Source organism: Ambystoma mexicanum, chromosome 2p (assembly GCF_040938575.1).
Source record: "Ambystoma mexicanum isolate Mex_15411 chromosome 2p, UKY_AmexF1_1, whole genome shotgun sequence".
NCBI lineage: Eukaryota > Metazoa > Chordata > Amphibia > Caudata > Ambystomatidae > Ambystoma > Ambystoma mexicanum.
The window spans coordinates 670,514,259-670,535,413 of record NC_090923.1 but is presented as its reverse complement, the minus strand read 5'-3'; the positions used below and the strand labels follow the sequence as shown (position 1 = coordinate 670,535,413).

The 21,155-nt window shown below is 43.0% G+C and overlaps 1 long non-coding RNA gene across 1 annotated transcript in view; it reads left to right on the top strand.

Moving 5' to 3' along the window:
* Nucleotides 1-682: 682 nt before the first annotated feature.
* Nucleotides 683-21,155, top strand: part of LOC138565919 (uncharacterized) — an 85,968-nt gene continuing 65,495 nt past the window's right edge. The window contains exon 1 of the long non-coding RNA XR_011301705.1: nt 683-810. This is a non-coding gene — a long non-coding RNA (uncharacterized lncRNA). The remainder of the gene's footprint in view (nt 811-21,155) is intronic.

Here is a 21,155-nt window from a genome sequence, read left to right as displayed (position 1 = left end):
GTCCCATGGGAGTGGGGACACGGAAGCACCGACACCATTGGTAATGGTGCCGGTGCTTCCGTGACGGGTCTGCCTACCGTGGCCGCTGTGCCCAGCATGGTCAGACCTGGCGGGCAGAACGGCCACGGCAGGCAGACTCAGAGTAAATAAGAGTGCCGGTGAGCTTACCCACCAGGGCTGAAGTCGAGGGCACACGCGGGTTGTCGGAGTCCACCCACTTTATTCAGGGGGTGTACTCAGTACCCCCAGCTAAAAGAGAAACATTGGCATCTTTGAATTTATGAATCAAAACCAAACTCTGGGATCTAACCGCAGTGATCAGGTTTGTAGGCCAGACACATCACCACTGCACTTTATAACCTGATTAAAAATAGCAAATAACTAAAGGTGAAATATCCCATTTCAGTACTGCAAGCCCCAGGGAAAACATTTGTATTGGTTCTTGGAGTTTAAAACATGCACACTTTTTAATGTTTTCAAAAACACTATTAGAAGAAAATATTGTGTTTTGTTTTTGTGTGTGTTGATTTTATGAAAGGTGTGCAATTTGGGTGGTCATGCAAAGCCAATTTAATGAAATGTGCATATTTCACTTTGATATTCTTATTTCTGGCGACGTCACATCCCATTGCGTTTGTTGATGAGTCCCCCCACTTTTTTTTTTAGGACTTGACCCCTGTTACCTACACCCTTGTTTCCGGACCGGCAAACTATGTGCTCTTATTTGTGAGGAACTCATAAAAGAATGTTCATCCAGTAATGCAAGATGTTATACATGTTGTAAATATTATGTTCTCAAAGTAAATAGAGGTAAGTCGGAATAGTTTCTACTGACTGAAGAGAATAAAGTGTCTGAAAATGTGGGTGATTTCAGATGGGGTAGAAGACCAACTTATGTACTTAGGTATAATTAGTATTAATAAATGCAGACCTCGTGCTACATTGTATGATTATAGTTAAAGCACTTATATGCTTCAACTCAAGAAGCAACTCATAATATGGAGTAAGCATCCTATGTCATTGCTCGGCAGAATTTCTATGATTAAAATTATTGTATTTCCCAGATATTTATGCATGTTCCAAAAAATCCATATTCGGCCTGGGAGAAGCCTTTAGAGCTCACCATAATGGTCACAGACTTTGGCCTCACTACAAGTATGGCAGTGTAGGAAAAAACTGTTACCACTGCATAACCGACCCACCGTACTACACCTCTGGTGGTGAGGTGGAGGATGGTCCTCCAGCGAAATACTGGAGGTAATTCCACCACCTTACCCCCAAAAATCAGCAGAATTACCATGGAGTCTGGACCCCTTAAAGGCAGAGTAACACCGCCATACCAACACTTGTAATCTAACAGTAATTCCGCTGGACCAAGTGACGGTAACAGTAATTCCATTTCGTGGTGTTCCGGCAGACTTACCAAGGGAATACCGCCAAACTTGAAATGCTTGTATTGAAGACTGGTGCTTCCAGGATGAAACGCTCTGTGCTATTACAGCCATATGACATGGGTGGGATATTGACTCCTGATTTTGAGTTATATCACTTGGTTGTAAAGGTCCCATTCATTACCTTCTGGAATTGGACTGACATGGCACCACCTCATGTAAAGCTGAAGGATTGTGTAACTGAAAACACATACATAGGTACTCTACTGATGCGTGATTATTACATATATGACTGTTTGTTCGACCCAGTTAGAACCACGTTGAGTGCTTGGGAAATCTTTTTTTGTAAAAGGAAAGTAACAGAACTCTATGCCAAGCGTATTCCGTTTAAGGCAATTTCCTGGGATTGGCCTCACCATGGATAAGGCTATTCAAATAACTTGGCAGAAGGCCAACATTAATAATTTGATGACATGTATAAAACTGATCAATTCATAGATTGGCCTGCTATGGAATCTATAATGGGAGGTTTACTGCAAGCTCTTCGGTATCATTAGAGTCAGGGCAGGTCCTTTTTGACACAGGCAGCCCTGGTATGCAAAAATCTCTCGATGGATCTGCCTACCGATTGCAACCTAACTACATTTATGAAGCGATTGAAGATAGTTTTCTACAAATAAACCCAATGGTAGGCTTTTTTCTTTTAGCATTTTCCTTCCCCTCTGCGCCCTGTTGCCTGTGGACTCCGGCGGATTACAAACAAAAATAAAGAAAATGTTAAGATATTTGGATTTTTTTATTCCATGTGAATGACCATCGTAGGGGTCTTAAAACTCAGAGTCTGTGTCGGTGGATGAGCGAGTTGTGACCTCGCCCTAGCGTATTAAATCGGACCATAGTCTCTAAGACAAAATGAAAAGGGAAAATGAGAAGAAGGAAAGATTGAGTTGGGGAAATTGAAATATGACTTACCATGGTAGACACAGATTTGGATAAAAATGACAATAGGTAGTATGCATGTGTGAGCCTGGATGTATGTACGCTATATATGGTGGTTCAGTGTGGAATACAAGGTAAAGACCAGTAGGAAGAAAGAGGAGACCTAAAGGGCAGCCTCCTCTTTACATTGTGCACAAATATCTCAACTGCGTTGAGGAGATTTATTAGTACTGGTTATGGATGCGTGATGGCCTTGCGATGTGCTGAAGCGTTCCAGGTAGTTTTTCTGGCTTTTTATACTGAATAATAGCCAGACTGTACCCTGATAAGATTTTGTGTAGGCTGCATTAGGCAAGTCCAGTTGAAAGAAGTTTGTCAGAGCACAAGAGTTGGCTCTGAATAGGGGTGCGTGGCTGGAAACAATGGGCAAGGGAGACAACAAGGGAATCCCAGCCTGAGCCAAAATCCAAGGCCTGTTTCTGAGAAAGAACATCTCTATGCTTATGAAGAAGCACTGGGTAATTAAATGTGGGAGTCTGCTATTGTGGCCTTTAAGTCCTAGTGGTTATCATTTCCTACTGAGCCTCTTTTGCATCCATGCATACATACCATGTATATAGTAAACTCTAAGAGCAGCATACATCTAGTCTTAACACTGTATAAACTTGTACAGTGGGGCATGCCTGCTGGCCATGTAGAGTAATGGCAGCATATGTGCACTTTGGCCAAAGAAATATGGTTAAATATGGAATATCATTTTATACAATTTAGGCTGCTTACTAGGTTGTAGTTTAGTCCCACCGGGATGTCTCTGGTTAAACCAGACTGTGAGGGCAAATGCCGAACGTGCAACAGCTTAGAAAACTCGTGATTTGGTCGTGCCCATGACTAGTTGGATTCTCGACAGTGGTTTGTAACATCCTGTTTAAATATAACCCCACTGACCGTTAAGAAATGTTGGTACGATGTGTATATGTGTATTATAAAATATAGGTCCACGTAGGTGGACTGCTACTCGCCAAACATTGTATTTTACACAAATGGACACCTGCTACACCTCCTTCAGTAGAGACATGGCTGAATAATGTGTTATTGGTCAATAATAGGGAGGAACTGCATATCTCATTTGGCCAAACTTGCGATACTTTTTGCATTCTTCTGTTACTACCACACATTGCATCGACGAAGACGCCATGTAAATATGTTCTTGTTGGACTCATATGGCAGCACTGGCAGAATTGATATATTTCTCCTTCTCAAATCTTATAATGACCAATATGTAGTCTTTCTTTTATGTTGTTCATTGTTTGTTGTGATGTACCACTGAGTGCTTAAACAAAACATGTATTTAGAAATATTTTTATTTTTACTATACTGTTTTATTGGTAATTTCTGAAAAAAGTTACCCTTTGGTTGTACTCATGAGCCCATTGGTCTGAATATTTCTGAAATAATATTTTCTTCCACACCATATCAATTTTTAAGAGATTTAATGCCCTATGCTGATGACACGTGTTTCGACGTCTGCAACGTCTTTCTCAAATCAGGGCCGATAGTAATTTTGGCTTGAAAATATCCTCACAGTCTTTTCTTCCAGTCATGGGATAATCCCTGTCCTTCATCGTCTGCGCGTTGTGCCTTCCTGTCCTCGTATATACGTGGAAGAAAATATTATTTCAGAAATATTCAGACCAATGGGCGCATGAGTACACCCAAAGGGTAACTTTTTTCAGAAAGTGCCCCTTCCTAATGGAGTAGAGGAATCAAGGACTCCATTGTTACCTGGGTCATTGCGACCTCATGTACCAAGTGCCAAAATCAAGACATAGGGCGCAGAGTTCTATTTCACAAGTACCTTGAATAGATTCCTCACCATCTCATAGCTGTTTTATTGGTAGTTTGCCTTTGCTTTGTTCTATGATGTTGCTAGATGGCATTTGCTTTGTTTCGTTCTATGATGCTGCTAGTTGGCATTTGCTTTGTTTCGTTCTATGATGTTGTTAGATGGCCTTTGCTTTGTTTTGTTCTATGATGCTGTTAGATGGCATTTGCTTGGTTTCGTTCTATGATATTGCTAGATGGCATTTGCTATGATGCTGCTAGATGGCATTTGATTTGTTTCGTTTTATAATGCTGCTAGATGGCATTTGCTTTGGTTCGTTCTAGGATGCTGCTAGATTGCATTTGCTTTGTTTCATTCTATGATGCTGCTAGATGGCATTTGCTTTGTTTCGTTCTGTGATATTGCTAGATGGCATTTGCTCTGTTTCGTCTATAATGCTGCTAGATGGCATTTGTTTTGTTTCCTTCTATGATGGTCCCAGATGACATTTCCTTTGTTTTTTTTCTATAAAAGGGAGAAGAATTGCTATGTTCTCTCTGATCCCTGCTTTCCCCCTCCGTCACCGCTCCTGATCCTTCCCGGTCCCGTGCCACATCACTCTTAGTTCTGCAAATTCTTAGGAACCTTCTTATTTGTGCGGCTGATGAAGCTTACACTGAAAGGGGGTCTGGCCTGTGCTCTGTCCCCGCAAATCCATCTGCTTTAATTACCACACGGCTCCTACTTAATCCACTACACAAACAATTGGGAATACACTGTGCTAGTCGTACTGTGAATTTAAGAGGCACTCAGTGTTAAGGATGTCTAGGCACTCCGGCACTGTATAAAGAACAATTAAACTCACATAAATACATGTTCATAAGTCTGCTCTCGAGTTTCTATAGTGGTGGTTACATTTTCTTAGAGGGTACGTTGCCATCTTAAGACAACTATTGATGAGTGGCAATTAGGGCTGGACGTTGCTCCCCTGTGGGTATGTGTCAAACTGTGCTATATGTAACCCGTGCTCATTCGTAGGTTGCGTGCTGCTTGGTTGTGTGTAATGCCATGATATATATGCAGTGGAAATATGAGCCACGTCACGTCCAGGGACTCAGGTGAGAAAGTATGGCAGTACATTTGCTGTAGTGGGGTCTCGCCACCCTCGGCATGGTTGGTAAGTTTGGAAAGTCCCTTGCAGCGCGTCCTGTGGCGGGCTCATGCCATGGCACGCACTCCTTTGTTCCCTGTGTACTGTGTGCAGGGACGCAAGGAACTCCATGTTCATGCTGTGGACGTGCCGGCATGGCATTAGCAGCAAGAACATAAGACATCAAATGAAAATGGGTTCTTTTGTAATCTAGATTTAAACTATTTGTGTGATAATACTGATAGCAGCACTGTGAATATCAACTTTTATATAGACAAGGCGTGTTAGTTGAATACAACTAAGAATATCCTAAATAAATTATAACATGTATATGTTAACACAGTTGCACTATTGTAATTGAATGTGCATTATCAATAATTTAGAATGTGCATGTGTCAAAAGTAGCAACTGTGAATAATTGGTAGAATACGAAAGTACGTATTAACACAGGTGCCCACATAATGGATGTATTTCTGTATTTATTATTGGGTTAGAGAACTTATTCTCTAATAACAGCCGAGGCTGGGTTATCCTTAGAAAACCCTCGACCTTAAGGGGCAGCCTTCAGGAATGTAGAATTGCGCAGCTTAAGATAACTAGACAATCTATCTGAGGTGTACACCGTTTTTGCCGTGGTTCCTGGTTATGGCAGTTGTCAGATGTGGGATTGTAGGTTAAACGGGTGTGAGTTGCCTCTATGCATGACTAGTTACGGACAGTCATTGTCGTACAGGTGGAGTAGAGGTAGGTGCCTGCATAGGTATTTTGGCTGGGACCAGGTGGGCGAGCATAGGTGAAATCGGTGCAATGGCATGACAGGATCTGCACACTGCCTTTCAGCCAGGCATGGAGTGTCATTTGGACATGTGTGGCGGCCATTTTATGGGGTCGGCTGCACCCAGGTGTGGATTGTGGTGGATTTGACTTCTCTGTGAAGTCTTTTGGATGTCTCAAGAAGGTGGCATAGCCGGATTACTTATCGGCAATCTTCATTCTGCCTATTCCAACTCTTCTTCGAAACAGTACTAAGACCCGCCTCTCTCACCATGAAGGGTCAGGATCACCCCTCGACCATTTAGTCAATGTAAGAGAATAGAGGAGAAGTTATACCCTCTCGGTCCAGGGGACAGGAGCTGTAAAAAATAGTATAAAAGATAATATCCCCTGACTGTGACTTGGAAGAGTTTGACTAGGAGTTTTAAACGTCAACAAAAGAAATAGTCCGTTTCTTTTTATGGATGACCAAAGGGTTTATTGCAGAGTGTCTTGGCAGACAAACAGACAGCATCCTAGTTTTAACCCGTTCCCAACCCAACTAACCCACCCTGCCCTCAAGATGAGCTCATGTATGCGTTCCGGACAATTGACCCCACGACTTCAAAAGGCAGTTGCCAGGCCATTCGGTACCCTATTCCTGCCTTATCTTATTATTCACTTTGTCTCATGGGATTGGTCCCTTATTTATGTCCATGTTCAATCTGACTAACTAGTTTGGGGTAAATATGGCTGTGATGATGCAGTTCCGGTAGAGTCCTCTTTAGGTGAGGGTCTTAGTCTTCCACACCTATTACAACTTTCCGCTACGGATGAAGGTGCCTTTTTGAGAACTGGCTGAGAGCAGTGAGATCCGTTGGCATTGGACTGACGACATTGCTCCAATAACTCTGGAGCAGCCCGAAGCCAAGTGTCAGTACCTGCTATTGTGTCTGCGCACCCCAATATGGCAGCAACAAGTTTTGCCTGGTGCCAACAGAAAACGTGATACACTGACCAGAGTCTAATAGGATTTTAAAGACAAATAATAAACACTAGGTCTTACGGGTGACGTCATGGCAAAGCATGTAACATGTTTTTCATGCATTGCTTTATTTTGTCAAGTAAGTTCCCTTCAGACCCACCCCGTGCGCGGAGTATAACCCCCCATTCCCATATTCAGCATTTTCATTATTATTTTATTTTTTTATTTTACTACTTTTGTTTGGTTGGGGGGTCTGCCCCGTTCCGCAGAGTAATAACGATTATCAGTAAGTGGTCCAGACACAAACATTCAAACATACCATTCTCAGGTTGTCCCCGATCGTTCTAGAAGACTTTGGAAAACACTGGTCTAGACACAAGCATGTGTGCCCTCATACTGGAGCATTGTAGGGATATCTGGGGATGAAGTTGCTGTGGCCGACAGGTGAAGTTACATCTGAGCTCCCTAGGCAGAAAGGGTGGGGGGTGTCAGGGATGTGTTATAGCACTGACTTTTCAATGTGTTTCAGAATGACGCAGGACAATGGATGAACATTTTCCTTACACAACGTACTTGATAAGATATGATATGGCATTTATAACGCGCCTATACACAAGTGTTTCAAGGCGCGACGAGGCAAGGGAGTGGGGACAGAGGGAAGACAAATGATCTTACTAGGCCTAGTGACATTGAGATCCTGCAAGTGCAGGGGAGGGGGGAAAGGGCAAGTGCGGGGAAGGAAGGCGGAGGGGGCAGTGCAATACATAGGATCAACAGTAAAGAATAAATAAAAGCAATAAGTAAAATCGCAGCCAGCTGGTGGCAGATACTGGAGTAAGTGCAGACATCAAGTGTCAAGAGATGGTGGGGACTGTAGGAATACAGAAACAGCCCCCACGTGCAGGGGTTGCCAGGGAGGCAGTGCAGGTGTGCAGCTGGCGGGGCCAGGGACCTGGGCCCGAGATCAGAGGGTAGCCAAGTGACCAGTGCAGTTTCAGTGAGGAGTTCAACAGGGGAGAAGAGGAGAGAAAGCAGAAGCAAAGAGGAAGGTCTTCAGGTGAGCAGCGTAACAGAGCATTTGTTCCTTTTACGCTGATGATGTTGTGCTCTTGGCAGGCATGGACAATGGACTAGTCACATTGGTTGAGGCCATGCAAACTTAATGTTGATTAAGGACTTGAAAATTAATGCATCTATGACAAAGGTCATAGTTGTGGGCTCCGGGGAAAGTGTGAAGTGCGTAATAGTTGTTGCTAACGTCCCCTGAAGAAAGTAGATGGCTAGGATTGCTTAGGTGTCAGACTGTCAGCTAACGGACAATGGCACCAAGAGATTGATAAAAGTACATCTTCACTGAAACAGTTGGCATGGGGCATATTGCAATTCAGTAACATATGTGGCCACCGTCGAGGGAAGGCCTCGTTGTGGCACTCTATGAGGCAGCATGCCTTCTATAATGGAAAAACAGGTCCAACTGTTGTTGGATATTGCCTGTGATTCCATGAGTTAGCCACATTATCAGCAGCCACTAAAGGGACGAAATGTCAGTTCTGGCTGAGGTTCCTAAAGGTGGAAGCAGCCCAGAAAGCATCTCTGTTGAGGATTACATTTTATGACAAAAATTGCTCTGGCCCAAGCTGAGGGATATGTTGAAACACCACCAGGATGATATTAAACTTCCTCTTCTCGTTCGGCTTGGACAACACCCTAGTTGGAAGAATCCCTCCAGATTTCCTCTACCTTCTCCTGTGCCAAGACCTCAGAGGGGCAGTTGTATAGGAAGAGAGGCTGCCATTCCACAGGCCTCTAGAACCCCAAACACTCCCATGCCACAACCTCCTTCCTGACTATGGGAGGTGCCCCAACCGGATGTGCCACCTGCATAGTGCCAACGTAGGTTGAGAGAGCACTGACGGAGGTTAGAGTGTAACCAATGATAGAGGACTGCGTAATTAAGGGTCCTATAGTTGTATAACAAATTAGACGTTGTGTATTTAGTGACATGACACATTTTGAGGAAGGGCTTAGTTGCCCCACCTGATGTTAAGAGACCTATCACATAATTCCACTGCCCTAGACGAGTATGGTTCGTGTACCTAGAGGATCCTTGGAGAACCTATCATATTTGCCACTAGGTTTTTGTAGTTTGCCACATGGGATGACGTTAGTGATACGCAGATTAACATCAACAATGACAAATATTTACTATAAAAATTTAAGTTTTTTCTAAATGCTCGAGAGAGATCATGAGGGATGTCTGTTGATGTGCGTTGTACTCCCTGTTTTAGATAATTGAGATTAAAACAGTATCTTTTGCCAACTGCCTGAGTTGTGTCTATTATTGATGTCTGAGTAACCTCCACATCCTCAATCTATCTCTTATGCATTGCTAACCTATCTTAAAGGGCTGAGTAGGAACCTCAGTTCACGTGGTAGCAGAGATTTGATGGTTAGACATACCCATCGAGATAAGTAAACTTTTGAGGTCTCGGAAATAACACACAACCTCTGCCTTTCGGCTGAAAGGACGTGAAGCTCTCTGTAGATAGCGTTTTTTTTTAAGTAGAATCAGACTTGTAAAAGCCAGGGTAAGACGGGTTCCCCGGTTTGCACAAAAACCCTCCCGGCGTCTACAGGAAGCTGAATGAACGGAAGGGTAGAAGAGGCTGCTGAAGAGGCGTGCGAACCCGAGAGTCGGAATTCTTAAAAGAAAAACACAAATGGTGAGTAAGAATTGAGACAGGTGGCAAAAGAATGAATGGGCATTGGTGAAAAAGAATGATAAGGGGAAAATATGTAACGGAGGGAGGAAGGGATGATAATAATGTAATTTAAGAAACAATGAGCGTTTAAAAATAAATGAGAAATTAGCTTGAAGAGGAGCCGAGCAATTTTTAAGTATCGCAATGAGGAGCCGTGATGATATATACCCAGTGCCTACGATTTAAAGAGTGTAATAGAAGGAACAGAACCTAAATTCCCTTAGGGGAAGCAGTAGGAGATGAGTTGGATTAAAACCTAATGAGGTCTGTACGCACTCCGTACAGAGTATTTTAGCGGTTGAGAGTATGTTTTATGACGAGAAGACAGATTACACGTGGCCGGCTGAGTATGTCCATTTGTCTGTTTATCTGTTTGTTTCATGTGATTGGGTAAAGATGATGAAAAGATGAATAAAGTTGATAAATGTAAAAAGGACAATGTGAGAGTTCGAGGAACTAAGCTTGTATTTTGGAAAAGAAATCATATTCATGATGTTTTTTAGCAGATTAAAGTAAAAAATGTGGCAAACAAAGGGTTTAGAGCCTGCGACGATGGTGCACGCTCATATTGTGTTGTTTTTCAATGAATAAGTAATGTTGAATTTTGCAAAGAGTAAACAGTGAGTATAGATAGTCAAAGAGTGACGTGTAAACAATTGAGAATATTACTGCGCTTATACATTGCTGCAAGCACATACACCTAAGCTTAGAAAAGAAGATAAGGAATAAAGGGAAGAATAGGAAATGAACAATGCGTATTACAGCTGCAAGAGGGATCGCCGTTAAAAGCAGTCCTGCAATGCATGACGACATGCTTGCATGACGCATGTGCAAGAAAAAAGTTAGGTGAGCGGCTATCAAGTTGGCGCTCTTCTTAAAAATATATCAGGAGGAGAAGATGAGTCACCTCCAAACGATTATACAGTTAAATTGTATACACAACAGGGGGATGGGGAGCCTTTAGCTCCACCCACCATGTCTGAAACAGACGGCAACAGTAACACAGATAAAGGGCTGTAACCATCATGGGAACCCAAGACAGTAAGAAGATTTAGAACCTTGGCACACGAGTTGCCTGTGCAAGGGAGCAATGAAGGGTCCGGAGGAAATATACTAAGGAAGATGAGATCTCTAAAAAGCCCTTTGGAACAAGGAGAGATGCGATAGGGAAAGAAGTGATAGCTGATGGGTTAGCACACATACAGAGCCAATGAAGGACGGTTGAAGTTGCACAGACTCAATGGCAAGAGCATTGAGGACACCAGAGTATGCAACACTGATCATCTGGAAAAAGAAGTAATGAGAAACTTAAAAATCCAGTAGTGACAAGAAGAGAAGGTTTGAAAGAAGCTCTTGTCGACACAAGAGTTGATAATAGATCTATTTAGAATAGATTTTGAAATAGAGGCAGACTCGAAAAGCATTGTACGAGAATGATAAAAGTCTATCATGATACAAGGCAGAAGGAAGCCCCTCATGAGAAGGGTAAAGAAAAATGATTGAGTCACAATACATGGTTATACGTCATGAGGAAAGCCTTGTGCAGTGTAGGACCCAAAGAGTTGTCTTTCAATGAGACAGACTCTGAATAGAAATGATGAAACGGAAGGCTTGTACAGAATGAGAATAGAATATGACAAAAGGGAAGAGGAAGCACAGTTATGAGAAGACGGATAACAGATGTAGCCTTATAGAAAAGTTTGACGGAATTGAGAAAAGTGAAACGTCAGATTTAGACCTCCTTACATTTGGGTGTCAACGTTGGTGACGCGGCTAAATCAACCTTAGAAGAGGCAGTCCGACGGTCAGAGAGGGGATATACCATTGTATATGAGCAGGTTAAAGCCATTGCCAGGTAAAAGGCAATTCAGGATTATTGTCTCTACCATGAGCAGACAACGGTAAGTGAAAAAAAAATGAGCTTTGGGATTTTTTATAAATCTTTATGCTAAGGAGAAAAAGTCTTTCAAAGTAGGAACTTCCAGAATGATTATGGAAAGGAGATTAGAGAAATGTGCCTGCATGTTAGCTGTAGGACAGAGATGAGTGCCCAGAATCAGAAGGTGCAGCAGACAAGCGCTGAGAGTGTAGTAAAACCCCAGACGCAGTAGTCATTTATGAAAACACAAGTTTAACTTGTCTATATATAAATAAGAGATATGTTTGGGTTATGTTGTTGTATTTTATATATTATAATAAGATTAATGGACAGAATAAAAGTTGATGAGATTATTATTTTAATGTATAATACATGGAATGGGTGTATAAAGAATGCATTAGTTAAATGAGAATGAATGTATTATGGTATATGGAAAAAGGATGAGTTTATGAGGAGCATTGGTAGGATTAAAAATGTTTTATTGTAAGGGTGCATGTTATTATTTTTGTATAGTTTAAACAAAAATAATGTTGGCACTTTGGGGTCATGTTTAGTATGAATAGAAGTTGACGACTATTGCCTTTGTCATGAAGGCAGGCTGTTAGGGTAGCAAATAAAATGCTTTATGATAATAATTGAGAAAGAGGTATTACCCGCCATAAGGGAAGAGCCTTAGCGAATGCTGGTAACCTGGAAAGCTTCAGCTATGGGGTAGTTGCATTGAATTTAGCAACTATAAGGTACAGGTATAGAGTAATGAACTATGTCATGTTTGTATTGAAATCACTGGCATAGAGTGAGCGCATGCATGATTGATTGAACTATGACGAGTTCTAGGACAATCTCCCCAAGGGTAAAAGGAAATTAATTGATAATTGAGGAACTCCTTATAAAGCGAAGAACTTTTGAGAAATCTTGTAATAAGTTAGAATAGAGGATTCGCTGGGGTATAACACGGTCAATGGAGAGTTTTGGAATACTAACAAGTGTATGACTATCGTCTCACTCTTCTGCACAATCTGCAGAAGCAGGGGTGATGATTGTCACGCTCGAGGAATTATGCAGACCAGGAAGTAACAGTGTACGATGACTCCGCCTTTGTGTTGTCAACGATGCACTCGAGGATAGCACGTTGAGAAGGGGAAGGGCAACTTTAAGAAGGGCGGCTCTCAAATGCGGCACGCAGTATTATTTAACAGCCAGCTGAAAATACTACAATGCCCAGAGATCATTGCAGTTATACAAAACACAGTTTATATTAAATGGGTAGATTTAAATTCACGTGGCAATTAAATTAAGTAAGGGAAGATAATAGAAATGGTGTGTATGATTGAGGTGTATTGATTAGTTGGAATGTTTAAAAATGGATGCACGTATGATGATGATGATTATGGTTAAAGCATTGTGATAAGGATGTTCAGGCTTTAATGAATAAAAGCTTAAGGAGCAGCGCCTCAAGATAAGAAAGACTTGTGGACGCAGAGAGGGTGTTCTTTAAGCCCCTCTAAGACAGCGTAGTGACAAAACAGTAACGGTAAAAGAGTGAAGCCTGTAACCTTATGAAGGGTGGTGTTGGAATAGCTACACTACCCTGTGCATGTCATTAGGAAAAGAAACATACAATGATGAATGAGAAAGAGTAGTTTGGCTTTCCATATAGTAGAATACGTTGCATGTTGTATAGTAAAATGTTTTGTGAGTAAAAAGATGATTATTGGGTACACGTTATGCACGATTAAGGAATTCTACTGAGACTTAATGATCCAGTGAAGCAGTTGGATACAGGTTTGGATATATAATCATCAGGACATTGTTTGAGATTGTTGTGTAAAGGAAAAGCACAAGCTTTATAGATTGATTATCAGCAGACTAATAAGGTCTGCGAGAGGACTTAATAGCTTGTTTAAATGAGAAAATAGAGAAAGGACAGATCCTGAAGAAAGGATGATTGCATGGTCTATCACTGACCATACATGATTTAAGAAAATGGATAGATTCAAGAAGATTATCTTAGTGTACGCAAGAGTGACAAGGAGGTGAATGAGGATCATTCTCACACCTCCATATAGAATTAGAAATGATGCCCAGCAAAAGGTAGAATTGCTAGGAAAGGAGCTACAAATGTCTTCTTACGTGTATTACTTCAAATATCTCTGTCATTTCAGTTCCACTGACGCAACAAGCATGTGGTACAGAGCAGAGCGCAGAAGGAGATGTTACAACAACCCGAAAAGTGGAGCTTTGTATTTTCAAATTTCTTCCTGGAAATCAGGTCTTAAAGATCACAGACTTGTCAAAAAAGAAAGGTGGCACATTCGTTCTGGTAGCTCCTTTACAGTAAAGGACATCGTATTGTCTGCAGTCACAGTGTTAGGCAAACGTGCTTAGGAAATTTTTTGATAAATGAAAAGATCCAGGCTGAAGAATCCCCAGCACCCACACCCCATCAGAAGCAAGCAACAGAAGCAACTCTCAGAAGCAAGCATCGGAGAAAAGCATCAGGGAAGAACCACAGCCCTTGCAAACTAGGTCTATAATGAGGAAGAAGGTCACAGAAGCGGTCGAGCAAAGGCAAAGAGTTCCTTCGAACTATGGCTTGTTTTAGAGATACTCCTTTTAAGTCATTAAAAGGGGGTGAAAGAAAATTCTTGGTTCTGGAGCCACAAAAGCTTGTTCACATCGAACTAAGGGGCACGCATAAGCCTTGAGCAAACAGAAGAGTATGCCAGATTTGGATTTCTTGTTTGGCAATTAGAAAAGAGAGTATCCCGATTCCTTTCTTACTGATTTTCTCTTTGGAGGTATCTCGGTAGAGCCCAATGACTACATCTCACAGGTCATTCTTGCATTTCTTGAGCTCGTATTGCGCGCATACCCTACGATTGAGGGGAGAACTACTAGCATTCCTATTTTCCTGCAAGATCCTAAGAATAGCCCAGTTGTGAGAGATTGCTTATAGTTAACACTGAAGAAATTCTTCAACTTCCTGAGAACAGTGGGGGAAACACAGATGCCCCTGTCACCAGATAATGCACATAGACTGGTTAGTCTTGTATTTTAATACGTGATCGAAGAATGTCCAACTCTTGTAGGGAGACAGACAGATGTAAGATCATTTCTACATGACCCGAGAAATAATGCAGAGCTCAATCGAATATTGAGAGACATTACACATCACGTAAGTGATTATTCTGAGAGAACCCTGAGGACTGATCGATAATCAATAAAGAGAAGAGAAATCAGAGAAGTTCACCAATTGAGGAACGTTTTGTTTCATACTGAAAGAGAATTTTTCATGTCATCTGGTCTAAGACAGATTCGAGGCATCGACTGGGAATTGGTTTATGTTATTGAACTGGTCCCAGACAATTGAAATGAACTAAGGACATACTGAAGGAGACTTTCTGAAGAGGAGATCCAGAGCCTGCTTGCTGTAGTCTTCTATTTCTCGCTGAACAGACATTCAAATTTCGTATGGAGAAAGGACGGTTCCTTTCTATACATCAGGATCTCTGTTAATCGTTCTAAGATCAGCTGATTACTTAAATAACTTATTGAAGGAATTAAAATATTGCCTGAGTACTGCATGATGTTGCTCCATTAAAAGGTTTTCTTTTTTTCCGTCCATTAAAATATACTATGGGAAGTAATAATAGCAATTATATCATGGCTGACCAGTTCATGGTGTAAAACCTCCTATATCTGTGTGATCTCTGTTTGCATAATATTCATAGTGGTATTGCTTTCACTCACAATTCACACTGCAATTTGTTTAGAGACACATGAGGTAAACATTCTTGTGTATCCTCCTATGAGAGAGAAGGGTACAAACGTGGCAACTACTAGGCAACCGAAACCCAAGGTTATTGTCCCTGCAATAAAGGTACAACCAAAACCTAGCTCTATGATAGATAAACCTGGGTCACCTGTTGAAGAGAGGTCACGTATGGAGATTACAGGTGATTCTCTATGGCCGTCTGATGATGCTGCCAAGAAATGGCTTTGAAATAGACAAAGGCTTTGAGAACTTGCAAATACATAGGTAGCACATGTAAATATCCACTGATGAATGTTTCTATGATCGATCCAGTAAGAAATCCCTATGCTGGCACACTCACTGACATGATTACAGAGGATCATAAAAGAAAGATTAGGCCCAGGAGATATATTAATGAGAATGATCACGAGTTAAATGATTACCTGGACAGTACAGCACATTTGGGGAATAATCTTTGGTACCAGCATATGAAAGAAGTGGGAAGAAGATTGTCAAAGGAGGAATGCTTTGTAGGTGCACTCCTGCAATACAATATGGGGAAGTCTAAATTCTTCATAGCTATCAAAATAGAGGTCCAGACAGCACATTTTCTATCGCATGTAGCACTCTGCAGACCAAGAGGTCAGTTCATAGGTCGAAAGGCCTACCTCAAATGGGCTACAGAATGGACAGATCCAGATGAAGATAAATATGTGCAAGACTCAAAGACAAGAAATAAAGCACAGACGAAGAACATTGTGATCAGATATGGAAAGTCTGGAGTGAACGGAGAAGAAATCAGATGAGAAACAAACAGGAAACTGGAGGTTTCAGGGAAATCTGGAGAAGAAACTCGTAGATGTAAGAACAGAGGCCAAATGCAAATTTGGGGATCAGTAATATCTCCAGATGAATGGGAAGCTGGAGTGGGTTTTTGCAGAGCCTGGGTGGTCATTGGTTGTTATCAACCAACCATTGACATAGTGCAGAATGGATGCAAACCATTATGGCCAAGACTTGCTAAGCTACTGACCTGGGTTGAAGATAAAGGAGGACCTTTGAAGATAGTGTCTTTGGTAAATTCAAAGCTGTGCTTCAGGAATAATGGCACAAGAAAGGTTGGAGAGAATCAAAATTGCGGGCGAATCTTTGATGTGCCAGGAATGAAAATTGGAAGAACAGAGATCATGGATCACTATTGGGCCTGTGGAGCCAGAGCATATATGAAATTGCCTGAAGATTGGGGAGGAATATGCACCTTGGTGAATGTTCATATTCCAGCATTGGTGATTCCTAAAAGTGATTTGAACATTGAGAGTTTCCCGAAAGCAGATGCTCACCCGAGGAAGAAGAGATCTGTGAAGCTGATAAAACGAAGAAAGAGGGAGAACTATTTCTGAGCAAAGTCAATAGAGGCCTTTGATTCCATTCCGTATGAACACAGATTGTTCAGCCAGACTTTGTCCGTATTTACACTGATTTTCATGCCAAGAATTCAGGTTGGAGCAAATACAAAATGGTTACAAATAACCAGATGGGAATTGCTTGTCACGACCCGTGACCCAAAACCCCACTGGCATGGTCACATGCAGGCACTGGCATGGAACAGTTTCATAAAAACTTTCCAGCCAAACCTGGACCAGGCAGGAGAATCACCTTAGTAGGGGTCTTGGGGGGTCACGACCTGTGACCCAAAACCCCACTGGCATGGTCACATGCCAGGCAGGGTTAAGGCTCAAGGTTCACTTGGGGCCCCTAGGACATTGCGCTATCCTCATGGACTCTCTTGGAGTCAGTCTTGGCGCCTTTGGCGCCAGGCTCATATTCAGGGTGGAACACTGTCTTGAAGGGACTACTTTTTCATTGGAGGCCAGCAACCAACAGGGAGGCACCCACACAGCCTAGTTCCTGGAACCAGACTTTGCGGTGCAGTGTTTTGGGTGTGGAAGCCCGGACTACTTTACCTGGACTACTTTACTAGGGGGGCTATATAAACCACACCCAAGTTACAGAACGTGCTTCACGTTATTCTGCAGCCAGCAGCGTGACGCTCACTGTGTCCAGAGATCAGAAACCGGCGATCCTTGAACAGCGGACCTGCAGAGGAGACAAAAGAGCACCATTAGCAGTCTCTGCTTACCTGCATCTTTCCATCCGTCGATTGTCCATCTTCCTGCTGCTCGCGGTCTTCCATCCAGGCAGCAGCATCATTGGGACACCTCTAACTCTCCGGAACGAAACACCTGGAAGGCGAGAGAAAGAAGGACAACGTTATACGAGTTCTTCACAGCATTTACAGCAGTAAGCAAGAGAACCTCACCTGGCTGGGCATTTCTTGGCCGGCGCCGCTCCGGCAATCACACACGCCCAGAAAAGACCATCGCAACCTGAAAAGGAATAAAGAATACAGGTTATCCCAAAAAGCCATTACCGTGCCGCTCTTCGCGCTCTACCTACTATCGGTCATACGCTCCTGCGTCCATCATCCTGGTAGGAGACCGATCCAAGCTGCGCATCCACCGAATCTTCGTGCACCTTAGGGGAGAATATAGAAGGAAAAGACTTTAATCGCAAGAAAGGGGAAGCAAGGACATTTTAAGACTGCGATAAACAGACTTACCTCTTAAGAGACACTTGATTGGGTTGGCACCAGCGAAGTTAACTCGGTCGCTCAAGCCCGCAGAAAACTGCGCGCCCCTGCACAGAAGGCAGGACAGAGAGCACACCAGACATCACAACAAGGTGAGGAGTGGGCCATCAGATCGAGTCCAAGGGGCAGGTGGGAGGAAACGAAATCAGTTCCTAAGTCCAGTCCTCCTGTGTTTTCAGGCCCGACCTCAAAAGAAAGCACCATCCGGAAACCGGGAAGGGTCCAGGGTGAATCCGGTGACCAGGGCCTAAGGGCGTCCCCGTGGATACCAGGTGAGCATAACAGAACGCGAAGCCTCATAACATTATCCACCTGGGCGCCATGGAGACCTCAGAAATTGACCAATTGGCCGAGTTATTAGGACAATTACGTGCCGAGGGACACTCGACTAGGCAAGAAACAAACAACCTGTGAAGGGACCTTTTCATTACCAAGGATCGCATCGAAGAACTCAGCAGGCAACTACTGCAATCGCAGGCCGGACAAGCCCCATTACCCGGGAGTAATCCACCGGCTCAAGCAGCCACGTCATCTGCCTCTCCAGTACAAATCACCTTACCCGGACCAATACCGTGAGCACCGCCGGAACGGTTCTCAGGTGACCCAAGGAAGTATGCTGCATTTATGAATCAATGTCGTCTTCACTTCCTCTGCAGACTGGGCGCATTCCCTAACGATCAGGCACGAGTAGCATTCATTTTGTCATATTTGAGCGGTAGTGCAGCAGACTGGTCAGTGCCGCTGGTGAGTTATGATGATCCGTTACTACGTGACTTTGGGGGTTTCCAAAGGGAAATGGAAAAGCTTTTTGCTCGACACACCAATGAACAAGCTGTAGACAATGAACTCTTGTCACTCCGACAGGGGAATCAGGACTTATTGACATACATAGAAACCTTCAATCGGTTAGTGGCTGAAACCAGGTGGCCTGAAGACAAGAGAACCACATTGTTTCACTGAGGCCTTCGAGGGGAGTTAAAGGACGTCCTGGCTCAGGTGGTTGATCCACCTAGAGACTGTGGTGAATTTATCAACCTGGTGGTGCAACTAGATCATCGACTACAAGATCAGAAAGCTGATTGGTCGAGATCAGATACACAGGCCTTGTATCTACGAACCAAGGACACTACTCCACGCACATCAGAGAATTCCACAGAGCCTATGCAAATCGGAGGCATACAACCACCGTTAACAAAAGCTGAAAGAGACAAGAGAAGGCAGCAGCAGTTGTGTTTGTACTGCGGACAATCAGGACACTTCCTAAAAGACTGTCCGATAAAACCCCCCAAGTGAATAGTGGGAGCTACGGAAAAGGATGAGAATAAGGAGTGAGAAAACTGCCTAGCTCGAAAAAAATAGAGGTCAGTTTGTCGAGTGAGAAGAATGAGCCACCGACCTCACATTTTGCAATACCAGTGATCCTAATCAATCACCAACAACTATCAAGGATGCATACCGTTGAAGCTTACATAGACAGCGGAGCAGTTGGGAATTACATTGATCGAGATCTGGCCGCACGGATGGGGCTTCCCTTATGTTTTCAGCTGAACACCGAAAAGGTAATCACGGTGGATGGGACAGAAATCGCTTCCAGTCCAGTAACCCAATGTACAGCAGGAACGACCCTGCTGTGCCTAGATGGACACCAGGAATCGATTTCCTTTGATCTCATAAAGGCACCTCAGTTTCAGCTAATATTAGGGATGCCATGGTTAGTTGCTCATAATCCTCGGATAGATTGGCGTGCAAGAAAATTGACTTTTCCTCATGAATGCGCTTCCACCTGTTATTTCCAAGAAAACAAATCCAGTTCCAATGCTCCTACGAGACCTAGGATCGGCATATCTACACTTGGCGCAACTAGCACTCTCCCTGCAGAATACCAAGATTTCCAGGATGTGTTCCAGAAGGAGCAAGCTAATACACTACTGCCACATAGGTCTTATGACTGTCAGATTGACCTCATACCTGGTGTACAGATCCCTTGTGGCAGAATCAATGCGCTCACAGAACCAGAAAATCAGCATCTAAAATCCTATCTGGACCAGTACTTGGCAAATGGGTTCATTCGCCCATCTAAATCACCAGCAGCCAGTCCCCTATTCTTCGTACCAAAGAAGGAAGGGGACTTAAGAACCTGTATTGACTATCACGCATTGAACCAGATCACTGTGATGAACCGTTACCCAATGCCACTCATTCCTGAGAGGCTGGATCAAGTCAAAGATGCCCAGATTTATACTAAGTTAGACCTCTGCGGGGCGTATCACCTGGACCGAGTTAAAAAAGGAGATGAATGGAAAACGGCCTTCCGTGCCAAATATGGGTTGTTTGAGTACCAGGTAATGCCTTTCGGACTTTGTAATGCCCCGGCAGCGTTCCAATATTTTATGAATGATGTCTTCAGGGAATTGATCGATGTTTGCTCTCTGGTCTACATAGACGACATCCTAGTGTACTCAACCTCGAAACAAGACCATGTCAAGCATGTCCGTGCTGTCCTTGCCAAACTGCTCCAACATCGACTATATGCAAATTTTGAAAAAAAATAATTCCACGTGACCAATGTAGAATTGCTTGGATTTATTCTTACTCCAAAAGGCATCCAAATGGATATACATAAAGTGGATGCCATTCTTAAATGGCCTTCTCCAACCTCGCTAAAAGGGGTCCAGAGCATGCTGAGTTTTGCAAACGTCTACCGTTGGTTCATTTTAGACTTCTCTCAGATAGTACATCCAATCACGTTACGTCTACGGAAAAGCAATAAAAAATTCATGTGGACAGAAGACGCCGAAAAGGCCTTCCAAGAACTTAAGGAAAGGTTCACTTCAGCCCCGTTTTTACGACATCCTCGTCGGGATCTTCCTTACATCGTGGAAACGGATGCCTCCAGTATGGCTATGGGGGCGGTTCTTTCACAGAGGGACCCTGAAACTGGCCAGTTGCACCCTATGGCTTTCTGGTCGAGGAGATTCACACCCCCCAAACTCAATGATACCATCAACGATAAGGAACTGCTTGCTATAAAATCCGCCTTCAAGGCATGGCGACATTACTTCTTGGG